We start from the raw sequence: 18,112 nt of genomic DNA on the forward strand, positions 1-18,112 counted from the left end.
ATTGTGGATTGTTTCGGTCATTCTGAATCCTTCAAAGCATACAAAGGCTCAACCGCAGTGTCCTATCTGTCACTGCTGAGCACCATAACGCTACACTACTGCAGACCCAACGACCCAGCACTAGTGGCCTGTCATCAGCGAGGGAGTAGCGTTGTATTTGGAGGTGTGATGACGAATCAACACGCGAAGTTTTCGATGCTGTTACATTTGAATTCCACATGGTGCTCTGTTCACTCCAGATTAAAAATATTTCTATAAGGGATTAATAAAAATGTGAGTTATTCAAAGTTCCAACTAAACCTGTGCAAAATCCAGTAGAGACAGAAATAGATTGGTACGAAGACGGAAAGAAATCGATGCTAGATTACCTTTCGTTACGGTTATGTCTGCAATTTCGAATGACAAATGCTCTACCAGTGTATGATCACTGTCAGAAAATAAAAAAAGGGTACATAACATTCTTGAAGATATTTCAGGCACAAACTTTGTTTGCTGACACTTGGATAAAGGATTAAACTAAATTTATTATAGTCTAGCCAAGTGGGAAAAAACTTCTGGATCCAGAATGGTTTAATAATAAGGTGAGACACCTTTTGGCAACTCGTATAGGTAAATAGGACTTCTTCATTGCTTCCACCTTAGTATAGCCACTTCTGGGTCTGGCTTCCACTAACGAGACCTCAATAAAGGTCGAAACCGGTCTGAGTAGTGGCCCTTCCCTTAATGCATAGCATTATACATGTCCGCAAGGAGATGTGCTTTGCATTATGGGAGATATTAAGACAAGTAGTGATGAGAGCTTGATCCACTTTTACCACGAGTTGCGTCAGTCCTAAAGGATTAAACTAAATATATTATATTCTTCTTCTTCTTCTTCTTCCTAACATGGGATTTAGGCCAAGTGGCCTGTTCCGGTCTCATGCCATCTCTTTCTTGGTCTTCCGATTCTTCTTTTCCCACTTATTTTGCATCTGTATAATATTTTTGGCAGTCTGCTGTTGTCCATTATATTTAAATGTTTTAGCCATTTTTGTTTATACTGTCTTATGAAGTAATTAATTGGTTTTATTTTCAGGGATTGTAAGATTTCTTCATTTGTTTTGTAGTCCCACTTGGTATATCCAGCTGTTTTTCTGAGGAACTTCATTTCTGCTGTTTGAATTCGTTTTTCATCTTTCCTTTTTATGGTCCATGTTTCGCTTCCGTATAGTAGAGTTGGTTTTGACAAGACATTATATAATCTGATTCTAGTGTGTTTTTATACTAGGATGGCTTAAATATATTATTTATTATGCCATTTACTTTGACAAAGTTTGATATTTTAGTGTCTATGTCTTTTTCTTCTTCATATGATAGATCACATCCCAAGTATCTGAAAGTATTTACTTGTTCTAATATTTTATCGTCTATCACTATTTTACTTCTTATTGGGTTTTCTCCTTTGAATGCCATTATTTTTGTTTTTTCTTTAGATATTGTCGTATTATATTGCTTTGAGATATCATTTAATGATTTTAGTGATATTTGTAAGTCATCTTCTGATGTAGCTAATACTATTTGATCATCTGCAAATAGTAATGTATCTATCTTCATTTGCGGGGTCATTTGTATACCAAATGGGTTATGCCGTTTCCAGATTGTTATAATTTTATTTATATATATATATTGAAAAGCAGAGGTGAGAGGGTACATCCTTGTCGTACTCCTCTTGATATATCTTTCCATTCTGAGATGTGTTCTAATTTAACTGCTATTTTATTTCCTGTATATATTTCTTGAATGGATTGTAAAAGTTGGTTTGGTATGTTTAAATCGGTTAATATTTTAAACAATGTTTGTCTACTAATTTTGTCAAAGGCTTTTTAATAATCAATAAAGGCCACGTGTGTTTCTATTTGAAATTCTCTTCTCTTTTCTATTAATAATTTTAAAGTAAAAATTGGATCTATGCAGGATCGGCCTTTTCGGAAACCATTTTGTTCTTCTAGTAATTTGTTTTCTACAATGCTGCTTAGTTTCTCTTTTAATATTCCTGCATATATTTTATATCCTGTATTCAGCAGGCTAATTCCCCTATAATTATTGCAATTGTCTTTATTTCCTTTTTTAGAGATTGGGATAACCAGTGCTTTTTTCCACGAGTTAGGGGTTTTTCCAGACATCCAAACCATATTAAAAAATTTTAGAAATCTTTCATTAAATTTTTCACCTGCATTTTTGTATAGTTCTATATTTATATTGTCTTCTCCTGGTGTTTTCCTATTTTTCATCTTCTTTATTATATTTTTCAGTTCTAACATTGTGATATTCTATTCTAACCAAGTAGGAAAAAACTTCCACCAATAACCCAAACAGGAAAGAAATTCTATTAATGAAATAGAAAACTCTTCCTTTGTCAATGGAATACGATGTGATGTGATGTCCTGATCTAAGATGATATTCAGAAAAAACCTTATGGAAATGGCTTTTCAGAGTAAAAGTCAGCAGACTGGTTCAGGTCTAAGAAATGTTCTATTCTATTCTAAGTCAAAAAAATGCAATTTTAACATGAAAAAGTCTTTGCTATTAAGATATTCTTGCACACCATAAATGAATTTAAATTTTAACTCCCGGATTATCGAAAAATAAATGTTATACCTAGGTTTAACATTTTATTCACTCGACTTGGAACTATGCATGACATGCACTTAAGAATAAATCTTAAATTTGCGTGAATGCAAACCTCAAATTCCTCCTCCTCCTCCATCCCATGATGATATCTTTATTTTCATAAAAATAAACTAATCCATACGTTAACTATTAATAAAAGCAAAGTTTAAATTCAAAATCTATTAGATTAATGCTACTTGGAGATTTATTTGTCTTATTGAGAGTAATAAAATCGGTTCATGATTATGTGATTGAGATATGTTGTTTCAGGAAATTGACAACGGAAACTAAAGAATAATTGAATACAAATTGAATGATCACTTCCTATATTTCGCAAAATGAAATTGTCATCTTCAGGGATTAATACACTGGTATCAAACAAGTGCAAGCAGGCATACTTCAGTGACAGAAATGGAACCGAAGAAATACAGATTAAAATTCCATAAATATGCCATCGTTTAGGGTTTTTAGTTATAGGAATACTCTACTGAAGCTACAGCTTCTGTTCAGTGTTCTTGGAGTCAATGTCTGTAGATGAGCGTTTTCCATACGAGACGCAGCCTGATGCTGCCATATTTGTTCGGGTTTGAACAGTTGCAGATGAGATGCAGATGATGAGATGAGATGCAGATGAGATGAGAGATGCAGCAAATTCGAAGAAAAGTGTCTGAAATTTCAACTGCTTAATCGATGGAGTAAGCCACGTTTTTCTAACGGATCCTGTGATGAGTGTCAAGGCATGGTCTGTCAATGCCACTTATAATTGAAGCATTTTGTTGTGGTAATCTTCAGAGTTGAGGATGGCCGTAGAGTTGCCTTTACCTGCAGGTAAAATAATAATGTTACTGTTCATATATATATATATATATATATATATATGAACAGTAACATATATATATATATATATATATATATATGAACAGTAACATATATATATATATATATATATATATATATATGAACAGTAACATATATATATATATATATATATATGAACAGTAACATTATTATTTTACCTGCAGGTAAAGGCAACTCTACGGCCATCCTCAACTCTGAAGATTACCACAACAAAATGCTTCAATTACTTGAAGATAGTTCAATATATTCAATTCTTCAGGAAGATCCTACAAGAGAATTACAAAACCGTATACAAACAACTTGTTAAAGACTGCGAGTGAACTTCCTCATAATATTCGCCTCTCATTACGCTCTCTACATCCTCTTATCCCACGCATCTATGGAGTTCCAAAAATTCATAAAGAAAACATTCCTCTTCGCCCAATTGTGGAAGGAATTGATTCACCTACATATAAACTTTCAAAATATTTAGCAAAGTACCTCAAGTGTTTCTCCAATAAATCTTCATCTTTCATCAAAAACACCACAGATTTTGTTTCTCATATTAAAGATATTCCCATCGATGATAATGATATTCTAATTAGTTTTGACATTATATCTTTATTTACTAACGTTCCTACGGACGAGGTACTTACATTACTACAGGACAAATTATCCAAAAAAATGTTCACTTTATTAAAGCATTGCATTCATTCTGGTTACTTCAGATATAAGGACTCCATTTACCAACAAAAATAAGGCCTGGCAATGGGCAACCCTTTGTCCCCAGTGCTAGCTAACATCTTCCTTGAAGACTTTGAAAAGAAAGCCATATCTTCCTTCTCATTTAAACCAAAAGTTTGGAAAAGATATGTTGATGATATATTCATTATTTGGAATCACGGGCACACAGCTCTCACAGATTTTCTTCGTCATCTAAACATCCAACATCCTAATATAAAATTTACTGCTGATATAGAAAATAATAACTCTTTACCTTTTTTGGATGTTATGCTTACACGATGCTCTGAAAGATTAAAAATCTCTATGTACAGAAAACCTACGCATACTAATAGATATCTGCATAATCTTTCTCATCATTTTCCACCACAAAAACTTGGAATTATATCTACCTTAGGACATAGAGCACGTTCTCTCTTAAATGAACAAGATGAACTACAAAAAGAAATGAATCACCTCACTCTTATTTTTAAACAAAATGGATACTCTGAAAAAACAATTAAGAAATTTCTTCTGAACCCTCCTAAGCAGTGCACAACAGAGACTATTAATTTTAAAGGTAGCATCTCCATTCCATACATTAGCACACTCTCTAAGAAAATAGCTAAAGTCCTTAAAAAATATAATATCAGGACCTTCTTCATCACACTTCCAAAAATCCGCTCTCTAATCAGCCATCCAAAACCTACTCATCACAACCTTAAGTACCCTGGAGTATATAAATTGTGGTGTGATTGCAATATCCCATACTTTGGTCAAACTAACAAATCTATTGAACAACGCATAGAAGAGCATAAGAGAGACATCTCATACAAAAGATCTCATGCAACTGCGTTATCCAGTCATGTTCTTTTTTCAAATAATCCTAATAATGACCAACAAAACCACTCTGTATGCTGGAATAGATCAGAAAATATTTTTAGCTGTGAAGATGAGTTTGAAAGGAAAATCGTAGAGTCAAGGGAAATCCAACTGAACCCGGTCCACTTAAATAATAATTTAAGTTATAACATCCCAGTAGCCATGCTGCAGTTATTCAATATTGGCGTTCACGTGAACTTGCACGCACAATTGCAACAAACAATGGCACGCCAGTTGGAACAACTTGAAAAATACAACGTTTTTATGTATCGATTATGTGAGGCAATTTGAACCTGTAATTTCCAGTTTGTTTAAATAATTCAATGTTTATTAGTATTAATTTCCTTTATAAATACCTGAAGAAGGCTGCTATATGCCGAAACTAGTAGTATTTATCATTAAAATCTTTATATGTTATCTCGGTCTTGGAGTCATTAAATCTATTTTTTTCAAATGTATAACAACCGAGTAAAAGCTGATCGCCACATATATATATATATATATATATAAACTCAGTCATTTTAAGTTCCGTATATAAGACCTCACCCTCCTTAACACCGACCTAATGGTCCATTTCGATATCTCCTCCTTTTTCACACACTTAAAGATACCTTTGCTCTCATTGAAGCAAAATTTCCTCTTGATATCTCAGCCCTTTCCCAGTTCACTATGAACTCGGGCTATGTCGTTTCTTCGTCTTCTTCTCTATATTCTACTCCTCTGAATCCTATTATTTGGCTACGTTACGCGGAATTTGTGTTCGCTATTTGGTCGCATAGCCAGACAGCCTCAACACTTTCCTGTTCCACTTGAACATCCAAGGATCGAATTCACAAAAAAAAGTAACAACATCCAGTTCTTCCTAGACACCCTAGTTACAAGACAACCAAGTGGATGTTTGACCTTTATTGTCGACAGAAACTTTGTCCCCCACAGGTAAATACATTCATCAACAGTCGCATTACCCCCCCCCCGATACACACACCCAACTCCAAAAATTAATACAGCACTATAAAAACCTTAGTCCACAGAGTAAAATTAATTTGCTCAGATAACATTTGCACTCACCACAGAACTCGACCACATAAAACACATTTTTTCGCCAATGACTACACTCCCATCAGATAAATAGAACACTATCATCCCGTATCCATACTCCCTTCCCCTGTCCAGACACAGATTATAGCAAATTTGTTCCCATTCATGGCCTCCCAGTAAAGGTTGCCGAGATCTTAAAAAAAGCAGAAGCTTGTTGTCAGTTTCCTGAAACGATATCATGTATGGGAATCAATGCATAAATCTAAACACGAGGATCACTGTAAGTGATTGGGAGAAACAAGCGTTTAAATCCTTGCACGTCACATTACGAAATATAATGCAACTTTTCCTGCATTATATTTTACTTAAATTTTACTTTGGTAATTCACACTAAAATTAAATATTCAGTGCGCTGTATTAGTTTAGTTAATTATTATAAATTTATGACTTAAATCATTACGAACAGAGTCATTAATGTTAAAATTAGCATTTAATACTAATGCAAACATTCAATTATAACATAACATTAGTAACTAATTAGGATTAATTATATTTAATAAGTATTACATAGAATGTGAGATTAGTAAAGATTAATTACTAGTGATATTTCCAGCAATCTACTCACTTTATGCCGTATTTTGAAATGAAATGAACAGTGAGATACGTACCCTAACAACGCTCTTCACCTTTTGAACTCCAGTGTTTGTTTAACTGTCTATTTGAACAAAAGTGTTTCACTGATGGCCAACAATGCAACATGAAACAACACACTTATTTTTATTCGAACGATTAAAGAAACAACTGATTGGCTTCAGAACAATACGTTTCCTACGTAATAATAGCGATGCTTGTAAAAGAAGGATCGGTAATAGCCGAAAAATTATATTCGAAAACAGCCCTCCCATTTCAAATATTATTTTGACTTTCGTATTTTCCAACACTCACTATGGGAAGCGTCACTACGCAGACCGGTGACACCCTTTGGCAACTCGTATGGAAAAGAATGACTTCTGCATCACTTAAACCTGGGTATTTTGCATCTAGGTCTGGCTCCCATTGAAAAGACCTCAATAAAGGTCGAAACCGGTCTGGGTAGCTCTTCACATAATGCATAACATCATACGTGTCCGCAAGGAGATGCCTTTGCCTTATGGAGAATACTAAGGAAAGCGATCAGAACTTACTCCACCTTTGCCATGAGTTGCGCCTGTCCTAAAAGGTTGCTTACTCTTGGATCCGCCGAAACTTTTATAGTTTATATGTTCGGCACGAAAACTCTTGTAGTTTCTATATATATATTCGGCTTTCAAATAATGTTGGATTCAATATCCACTTAATTTGTATATTTTTATTGGTTTGCCTTTCATTTTATCATCGATTAAATTTTCCCAAGTGCCCGAGGAATCTGTTAAATTTGCAGCAATCAATCGCTATTTATTCAAGCTGAACACTAGATGTCGCTTCAATGAAGATTGTCACTGACGCTTCGTTGTTGCAATTGTTACAAAACTAATAATGTTATTTACTAAAATAAAGAGCCAAAAGGCTTCTGTTTGGCGACGCAAAACTATTATTATTATTATTATTATTATTATTATTATTATTATTATTATTATTATTATTATTATTATAAAAACCTCCATGGAGTCAAAGACTCATCGTAGGAGGTCCATTGTTATACACACAGTTTATCATACTGTGCCTTAAATATATTCACTATCTCTGCATACACCACACTCTCGGGCAAAGCATTCCAATCACTCATCACTCTCCATGCAAAGAACCTGCTCCTCACTACCTTGCTCACACCCTCCTTATACAGCTTCCAGGAATGACCTCTTGTTCTCCTGCTATCCTCAATCATTCTGTGCAAAACCTCCCCGACATTAATCTGGTAATAACCTCTTAACAGCTTATATGTCTCAATCATATCCCCCCTCCTCTTTCTATCCACCAATTTCTGCAAATTGCATTTTGTCAATCTCTTCATACTCTACATTTCAGAGACCAGAAATCACCTTAGTCAATCGCCTCTGAACTTTTTCCAATGCAATTTCATCTTTTTGAAAACCAGGTGACCAGATCTGCGCACAATAATCCATATGTTGCCTGATCAAAGCCTTATACAAAGGAACCATAACATCCTTACTTCTACAAGTCAATGTCCTCCGCATCATTACCATTATCCGCTGTGTTGTCTTCACTATTTTAGTAACATGTCCCCGAAATTTTAGGTCTACAATCACTCCCAGATCTCTCATTTTCTCTACCTCTTCCAAGATATTTGCACCGATTGTGTACTTTACATCCAATCTCTGCTTCCCAAATTTCAAAACCTTACACTTTGAAACATTGAATTGACATCCCCACTTATTTACCCACTCAGCCAGTGTATTCAAGTCCACTTGCAAAGCTACAGCATCCACACTACTCCTGATAGCTCCCCCCAACTTTGCATCATTTGCAAACAACTGCACATCACCATTCAGACCTCTCCAGATATCATTTAAACACAAATTAAACAGCAATGGACCCAAAACAGACCATTGAGGTACACCACTAGTAACTTTCCTCTTCTGGGATATCGCTCCTCCATAGACAACTCGCTGATACCTATCAGACAGCCAATCTCCAATCCAGCGAACCAATCTACTGTTCAGCCCCATCCGTTCCAATTTAATTACCAGCTTGTCTTGTGGCATTTTATCAAACGCCTTTGCAAAATCTAAATATACCACTGTATATGCAACATCCTTATCCAAGCATTTGTCACTTTATTATAAAAAGTAAGCAGGTTGCTAAAGCATGATCATCCTTTAGTAAATCCATGCTAGCTGGCCAGAGAATATTTTTCTGTTGTCAACCCAATTCTGAATCTTATTCCTAACTAACTTCTCTAATACCTTGACCACAACTCCAGATACACAGACTGGTCTATAATTCAAAGCCTTACTCTTATCACCTCCCTTGTGAATTGAAACAATTTTACCCTCTTTCCACTCTTTTGGAACTTGACCCAGTGAGAGACTCATGTTGAAAAGATATACAAAAGCTGTTGTTAGCTCGCTGGCACATTCCCTCAAGACACGTGGTGAAATAGCATCAAGTCCCACAGCCTTATTTACATCAAGTCTATTCAATTCCTCATATACCTCCTGTTCACGTACTAACAGTTCCTCCTCCTCCTCCTTCTTTCCCACTGCATTCAAGTTCTGTATGATGCCACATTCACAAGAATGAAATACCTTTAGAAATTGCTCACTAAATATCTCGACTATATCCTCCGCAGCGGTTATCATTCCTCCGTTTTCACCAATCAATCTCATCCTACCATAATCATTCATTCTTACTGGCGACATATCGAAAAAACTCCTTAGGATTTTTTTTTTTTTACTGCTTTAGCTAACTGCTGCTCATACTGCACTTTTGCTACCCTTATCAAGCTAGTCACTTTCCTCGCCTGCTCTTTGTACTTCTCATGCAACTGGTTGTTATAAATACTCATTTTGTATTTCTTCGATAATACCTTCTTCTTCTTCCAGATTGCATACCTTATTTCTTGATTCATCCATTTTACACCCACTCTATTTACCCTCTTGACCCTTGGAATACACTCTGATATTGCCGCCACCAAATAGTTCTTGAGTATGGCCCAAGCAGCATTGGTATCCTTTCCATCCAGTTCCCCTTTCCAATTTATTATCGCAAGCTGTTTCCGGAGCTATCCCTTTCTAACAGACGTCCTCGAATGACGGGTCACCCTGCACGTGATCACCTCGTGGTCACTCTCACCAACTGGTGGAAGATTTGACACCTCATTTATAATAACATCATCTGATGAGATGATCAAATCCGATACTCTTGATCCTCGTGTACCCTTCGTTACGTGCTGCCTATCTTTCAAAAACTCCAAAAATTCATTTTCTTTACCCCCAGATGCAGTCTCTTGCTTCCAGTCTATATTACCATAATTAAAGTTGCCCATAATGATAACTCGTTTCTTGCTAGCTAGGCCAATCTGCCTATACATTTCCTTCTCATTACCATCCATATTACCAGGTCTATAGCAACACCCAACTAAATATTTCATCCTGTTTACTTCTACCTCAACCCATACCGCCTCAAAACCGTGACCACTATTTGCACCTTGCAATTCCACCTTAGATGGGCACAACTCATCTGCTACCATTAACAGTACTCCTCCTCCCTTTCTATCTTCACGAAAAATATCATATCCGTTCATCTCTATTCCTGTAAGGATGTCATCGTCATCTAACCACGTCTCACTTATACTAACAATTTTGGGGCGAACAGACTAGAGCAAAGCAACAATTTCGTTCCCCTTATTTCGAATAATTCTAGCATTAGTGAATAAACATAAGAAATCATTACTGCTTCTACAAGTCCTACGAACGTCACTCCTACGATGTGACTCTTCAATACCTTCCCCAGTCACTTCCTCTATATTACCACCAATTCTACAACTTTCTTCACACCTAAACTCTTCCCACCCATAAGCGGATATTAGATCCAGCATTGTTTCAAAGCAGAATGTAGAAACTATGAAAATTTCTTAAAAATAAGTTGACCAGAGCGCTTACGGACAAGGCTGTATTCACGGGTATGCCAACTGGTGGCACAGGGCCCCCGCAAAGAGCGAAAAATTGAAAAAAGAAAATCAATTACTTTTTTTAATTATTATATAAATTAATATTGTAATTATTATATAAAAAATATTATTATATAGAAAAATATATGCATATAATTTTACAACCAACTATGGTTGTTTTAGTAAGCGAAATAAGATCGTAGCGCTAAAGCGGTAGTATTTGAAACTATTTGAAACTAAGATATATAAGAATATCGTACAATGCAATGTTAAATAGGGAGAAGTGCATTTTAAAACAGGTGATTTTAATAATTTTAAGGAGTTTTTTGATTTTAGTTTATGATTTTATGAACAAGTAAGTATATACACGTACTGTCATGGCAATTTTTTATGTGATATTACTTGCAAAACATCTTTAAAAATATATTTTGTAAACTGGAGTTAGGTTCTCCGACATCAGAATTTTTCTTCAATAGCAGTTTTCAATCTAGATTAGATTTATTTATTTTCTAATATTATCTATTTTAGATATATTTTATTTATCAGGTAAGTAATTTTGTTTTAATTGATTAACTTATTTTATAATTAAATCTATCTCATTTAATTCTAGAGTATGACTAGTCGTGAGAGAGATTATTATGGAAGAAAATATCCAAGCGGGCATGAAAAACGAAAGCGAAAACAAGAAAAAGAAACGGCTGAGGAACGTCAAAGAAATTCACTGTTTAAATTTATGAAGTTGAACTCATATATTTGTTCAGATATATCAGTTGATAACGGGAGTTCTGAAATAACTACAAACAGTTCTTCGGCTTCAACATTAATTAATAATGAGAGTTCTGAAATACTCAAAGGAAGCGGAGAATATGACGTGTTTGGTCAAACAATGAGTATTGAAGATCCTAAAACTGAGACACCAGAGGAAGGTGAACTATTTACTATTGATGATCCAGCAACATGGCCCAAAATTTGAACAACGCAACACTAACACAAATTGTACAACGTGGCCCACTGTCTCCTCCGACAGAAAATGATTTTCCAACAGATGACAAGAGGTGTTTTTCCACAGCTCACTATGTTAGGACAATTGCAAACGGAGTGAAGCAAAACAGAAGATGGCTTGTATATTCAAACTTTTTCAACTCCATGTAAGTGAAAGATTAAAGTCGCACGAACGAAATCCAGTGCACATGAAATGCATATATTCATGGACACAAATGGAATGTAATTTAAAAAATCACAATACAATTGAACAGGTAAATCAAAATGTCATAAAATTTGAAGCAGAACGGTTAAGAAATGTTTTAAGACGAATAGTAGCAGCAATTCTTTATTTATCCGAACCATAATTTAGCTTTTAGAGGTAATTTTGATACTTTGTACACAGCCCATAATGGTAATCTTTTTGGAATCACAGAATTAATTGCAGAATTTGATCCACTTTTAAAACATCATTTAATGCGATGTTTGGGAAAAAATTATAGGTAAGAAACAAAATTCGTATCTATCACCCATTGTGCAAAATGAATTAATTGTTGATAGAACCAAAATTCAACAAAATATTGTAAATATGATACGACAAGCAAAGTACTATTCAATAATTCTCAATTGTACTCCTGATGTTAGTCATTAGGAGCAAATTGTAGTAATTTTTAGATTTTTACATATATTTGAAGCAGATATTGAAATTCGTGAACACTTTTTAACGTTTTTAACAACTAATGACACTACGGTAAAGGTATATATGAAAATATAAAATTACTTTTGAATGAATTAAATCTTTAATTGTCAGATTGTAGAGGGCAAGGGTATGATAACGGAGCGAATATGAAAGGTATATAAGGGAGTCCGTGCTTACATTTTAAATGAGAACGAAAAGGCATTTTATACTCCTTGTGCCTGTCATAATTTAAATTTGATTTTAGGGGATGTCGCAAAATCATCAATTATAGCAATACATTTTTTTTAATATTATACAAAAAATATATACGTTATTTGCTGCCTCAACTTCACGTTGGGACATATTAAAGAAATTTGTTAAACAATTAACTCCAAAACCGTTATGTGACACAAGATGGGAATGTAGAATAGAATCAGTTAGAGCTGTACGTTTTCAAATTCCAGAATTTTTAAATGCACTAAAAGAATAATTTAAAACTGCATCAGATAATACTATCAAAGTAAAAGTGGTTCCAATATATGAACAAATAGATTCATTTGAGTTTATACTAAGCCCTGTAATTTTGGTATGAGCTTTTGTCAAAAGTTAATTTAGTAAGTAAAATATTACAAAATGCAAAAATTCCCATAGACTTAGCAACTAAGCATATTAAAGAGTTAATGCAGTACTTTGAAGAGCAGAGATTATCAGGATTTGATAGCTGTTTTAAGATTGCTAAAGAACTGTCAAATCTATTAGAAATAGAAATTTAATTTAAAGAAAGTCGAGTATGTCGAAGAAAGTATTTTTTGACTATGATACGCCTGATGAATCACACATAGGTGATAACAAAGATAATTTTAGGATAAATTTCTTTTTTGTAATTTTAGGTACTGCTCTACAATCTGTCAAAAAAGATTTGAATTGTAGGAAATTCACGAAAAATCATTTGGATTTCTTTATGATATGAAATTAATAAGAAAAATGTCTGCGCAGTTAGCCTAGTGGCTGTGCGCTTCGCAACCATGTGACTGGGGTAAGGAGTGTCCCAGGTTCGATTCCCATCGAAGACGTGAGGAATTTGAGGATCTTCCTCAGTCATAGCCAAGTTAGCTGGTTTTGGGGCCGGGCAGTAGGGTTTTTTCCTCCAGTTTATCTGGCGTTTTTCAAACAGGCAAACCAGCCCCGTGAACACACACGGCTCTACAGCCATAAATACTTAATCCCATATGAGGGGGGGCTCAACTCGCCCCAATAGGGACGGGGGAGGAAAGGGAGGAAACTCCATACGAATAAGAAAAATGACAGAAAATGAATTAAAATTTTGCTGCAAACAGTTGTATCAAAAACTAAATACAGATATTGATGAATCTGAATTTTACAATGAATTAATTATTTTTAGAAATATTGTTCCAGAAGATTTTAAAATTCAAATAAGATTTCAAATAATTTGTCGGATATTTATCCAAATATTACTACAAAATTTAAAATATTGACTAGTCCAGTTACAGTCGCATCAGCAGAAAGGTCATTTTCCAAATTAAAATTAATAAAAACCTATTTGCGATCTTCTATGTCTCAAGAATTTGTCGTCGCTGGCAATAATATCTATAGAGCATGAAATTGCAAAAAAAAAAAAAAAAAAAGAATTTTGATAGCGCTATAAATGATTTTATTGATAAGCGCATTAGGTTAAATAAAATTTAATATATTATATTAAGATTTCTTTTAAATCTTATAAGTTGTTATACATATATTTCATTCTTTATAGTAAAAATGGACTTTTTTTTCCATATTTTTATATTATTTATATTAATAAATAAATTGTTCTGGTGTATTTATATGATGTGTACTTACATAATAAAATAATATATCATGTACATACAAACACATTTATTTTTTAACTAAGTTTTTCCCTTTACTTAAATTGATGCTAAAGAGCATACTTGTTTATGTGCATAAATATTTTTCATATTTGATTTAATTAATTAACAAGATATTCTGCCATTTAAAATTTCCATAAATGTTACTGACTTTCAGGGGCCCTACTTTTCCATTTCGCACAGGGCTCCGTAAAATGTAGAAGCAGGCCTGCTTACGGAAATACACTCACCGTCATTCACGAGTTGCCCTAGCATGGACCACTTAGAAAACATAGGCGTCGTCCCCCCCCCCCCAAAAATATATATATTAGCTTTCTATTAGTTCATTTTGATAAGGTTTCACTGGCCTGCTAGCTGTTTCGAACTGGTTGGGTCTCCTCTGAGCCAAGCTTGAGGTCTGCGGCTTTGAAATAATGCTAGATCTAATATCTTCCAGATGTATCTGGCAGTGTGGGTGGGTTTTCTTTAGACTGAAAAGGATAAAGTTCTGTTTAGTAACTGACGGGTAATTAGTGTCAAGGAAAGGAAGACGGTTACTATTTTCCTTTTCAATGATGAAATGGATCCTCTGGTGTTGGCCATTGAGATGTGCTAAAAACATTTCTAACACATTCCTGCCATGTGGTCAAGTGGAGAATGCATCATCAACATAGTGTAGCCATTTTGTGGGTCTGAGAGGGCATAGTTTAGGACTGTTGCAAAATGTTTCATGTAAAAATTGGCTTTCTTTCAATTAAAGAAAGTCAAAGTGCATGGTGAGTTGAATAAGGCTGACATATTGGGCTGGATGGGGGGTGATAGACAGCATGGATTAGTTTTGAGGTTTCTTTTAGAGATACATCAGTGAATAGAGAGGCTATATCAAAAATAACCATGATATCATTTAACAAGTACGAGGGTGGTTTGAAAAGTTTTTGGCCTCGACCACAGATGGCAACACTATCGGCAAGATTTTTTTTTTTCTAAGTTGGTACATCTGTCATAAGCAACCATGCAAAATTGCAAGTCATTCTATCAAGTAGTTTGTTTTATACAGCTGTCTAAAGCAAAACGTGTTGTCTGTATCCCTTGAAATGGATAAAATTGAGCATTTGTGCGGTTAAAAAATTCTTTGTATAAGGTTTAATGCTAAAAGAAATTCATTCGAAATTCAAAAAACTTTTATGGGCACTCTTCTCCTTTGTTTTCAATAATTAAGAAATGAGCTACTGAGTTTAAGTGTGGCCATACAAGCCTTGAAAATGATCCATGTGAAGGACATCCAAAAGGCGCAACAACGCCAGAAATCATTGATCAAGTGCATGCTATGGTACTGGATGACCAGAGAGTCAAAGTGGGTGAAACTGCTGAGACTATAGGCATTTCAAAAGAATGTATAGGATATATTTTGCATGAAGAATTGCATATGAAAAAGCTTTGCACAAGATGGGTGCCATGCTTGCTGACAGCAGATCAAAAATGCACTCACATGAAAATCTCTGAGCTATTCTTGGAGTGTTTTAACAAGAATAAAACTGATTTTGTGAATCATCAATTTATTACTATGGATGAAACTTGGATTCACCATTACACACAAGAATGTTTACACAGCTCATTACACCACTTGACCAGCCTGGCTAGTCGAGTGGTGTAATGACTTCTATCTCTTCCGAAAACTAAAACTCTTCCTCGCTGGTCAGTGTGAACTGATCAGAACCACTACAGGGATGGGATAATGGAGCTGGAGCATCGCTGGAATAAATGTATTAGTCTTAAGGGAGATTATGTTGAACAATAAAAATAATTTTGAAATTATAAATTCATTTTTTCATTTGAAGTGCAGTTTTAAACATGGAAAGAAATATATCTAGTAATGATAGAGCGATTTGACTAAGTTTTTGGTCATTTTATAAATAGGGAAACCAATACTGTCTACAAGGGTATGTTCTGTTTGTGCATTTTTTGTAGTCCATAAATCGAGGGGCCTAGGATTATATGGTTCAAAATTTCAGGATACAATTTTGTCTAATAATTTTTCAGTTTCTGTTTCATTAGGATGTGTCACTTAAGTGGTATGAAGATTAATCTCTGAGAAAGACACATTTTTCAATCATATTCAGAGTGATCAAGTACTAATTATCCTTTTCAACATAGATAAAGGATTAAACTAAATTTATTAAGTGTGAGCAAAGAAAGTTTGCGCCTGAAAATATCTTCAGGCCTGAGGCAAGTTGGTGCATCTGTTGGCAACTCGTAGCAGAGATGGACCAAGCTCTCATCGCTCCTTGTCTCAGCATCTCCCACTATGCAAAGCACATCTCCTTGCAGACATGTATAATGCTATGCATTAAGGGAAGGGCTACCATCCAGACCGGTTTCGACCTTTAATGAGGTCTCATCAGTGGGAAGCAGGCCCAGAAGTGGTGACACTAAGGCAGAAACAATGGAGAGGTCATATTTACCTATATGAGTTGCCTATAAGATATTTTCAGGTGCAAACTTTGTTTGCTTACACTTGGATAAAGAATTAAACTAAATTTATTATAGTCTAACCAAGTGCAAAATAAACTTCTAACATCTTTCTCTAAATCCAGAGTAATTTAATAATAAGGTGGTATACCGGTTGGCAACTCGTATAGGTAAATATGATCCTCCATTGCTTCTGCCTTAGTGTCACCACTTCTGGGTCTGCCTGCCACTGACAAGACCTGAATGAAGGTCAAAACCGGTCTGGGTGGTGGCCCTTCCCTTAATTCATAGCATTATACATGTCTGCAAGGAGATGTGCTTTGCATGGTGGGAGATGCTGAGACAAGGAGTGATGAGAGCTTGTCAACCTTTGCTACGAGTTGCCAACAGATGCACCACCTTGCATCAGTCCTGAAGATATTTTCAGGTGCAAACTTGTTTGCTCACATTTGGATAAAGGATTAAACTAAATTTATTATCACTAACCAAGTGCAAAATAAACTTCCAATATTCTTTTCAACTTTAATAATGATAATATTCTGGTTTTGCCATAGTTTTTTTTTTTTTAAATAAAAAAGGAAATGGCTACATGATGATTTTGCAAAGGCATTTGACAGAATACCACATGCAACTCTTTACACAAAACAAATTATTACATTTGTTCTACTTTGATGGCACTGTTCTACAGGAAACAAATGAAGCTAGAGATTTAGGGGGGGGGTAGACAGAAAGTTAAAGTTTAGAGTACACATTGCAAAAGGTAGCCCATAAGATTACTTGGTTATTGAAGAACACATTAACATATAGAGATAAGGAAGTTATTCCTCTTTATAAGGCCCTGATATCCTCATATCTAGATTACTGTACTCAAGTCTGGTCCCCCTGGGGATAAGGAAGTAGTTGAAAGGATTCAATGGCAAGCCTGTGGAATGTTTCCTATGAGGATAGAGTGAGGGTGTGTGGATTGCAGAAGTTGGGTGATAAGAGAAAAAGAGGAGATATGATAGAAATATTTAAGTTGATTAAAGGGTTTTATAGGATTAATGCAGGGGAAATGTTTCAACACTTGGCTAGAGGGACCAGAACAAGAGATCATCTCTGGAAGTTGAATAAAGGTGTGGTTATAGGAGTGTGAAGACTAGATTTTTTGATTGGAGAGTTGTGAATAAGTGGAATGGGTTTCCAGAGTCACTTGTGAGTGCTTTGTCTGTTGATGGATTGAAGGAAAGGTATGATAGATGAGTCTTCAGACTCCACGGAGGTGCCTGCATAATAATAATAATACAGCTAATTCACCATACCAAATTTCGTTAAAACTGGCCATTTGTAGAAATGAGCAAAACATGTTATATATACTGCATTTTTATTAAATTCCATTCAGCTATA

Source organism: Typopeltis vanoorti, chromosome 18, assembly GCF_054136105.1.
Source record: "Typopeltis vanoorti isolate ZY-2024b chromosome 18, IOZ_Tvanoo_1.0, whole genome shotgun sequence".
In the NCBI taxonomy this organism is placed as follows: Eukaryota; Metazoa; Arthropoda; class Arachnida; order Uropygi; family Thelyphonidae; genus Typopeltis; species Typopeltis vanoorti.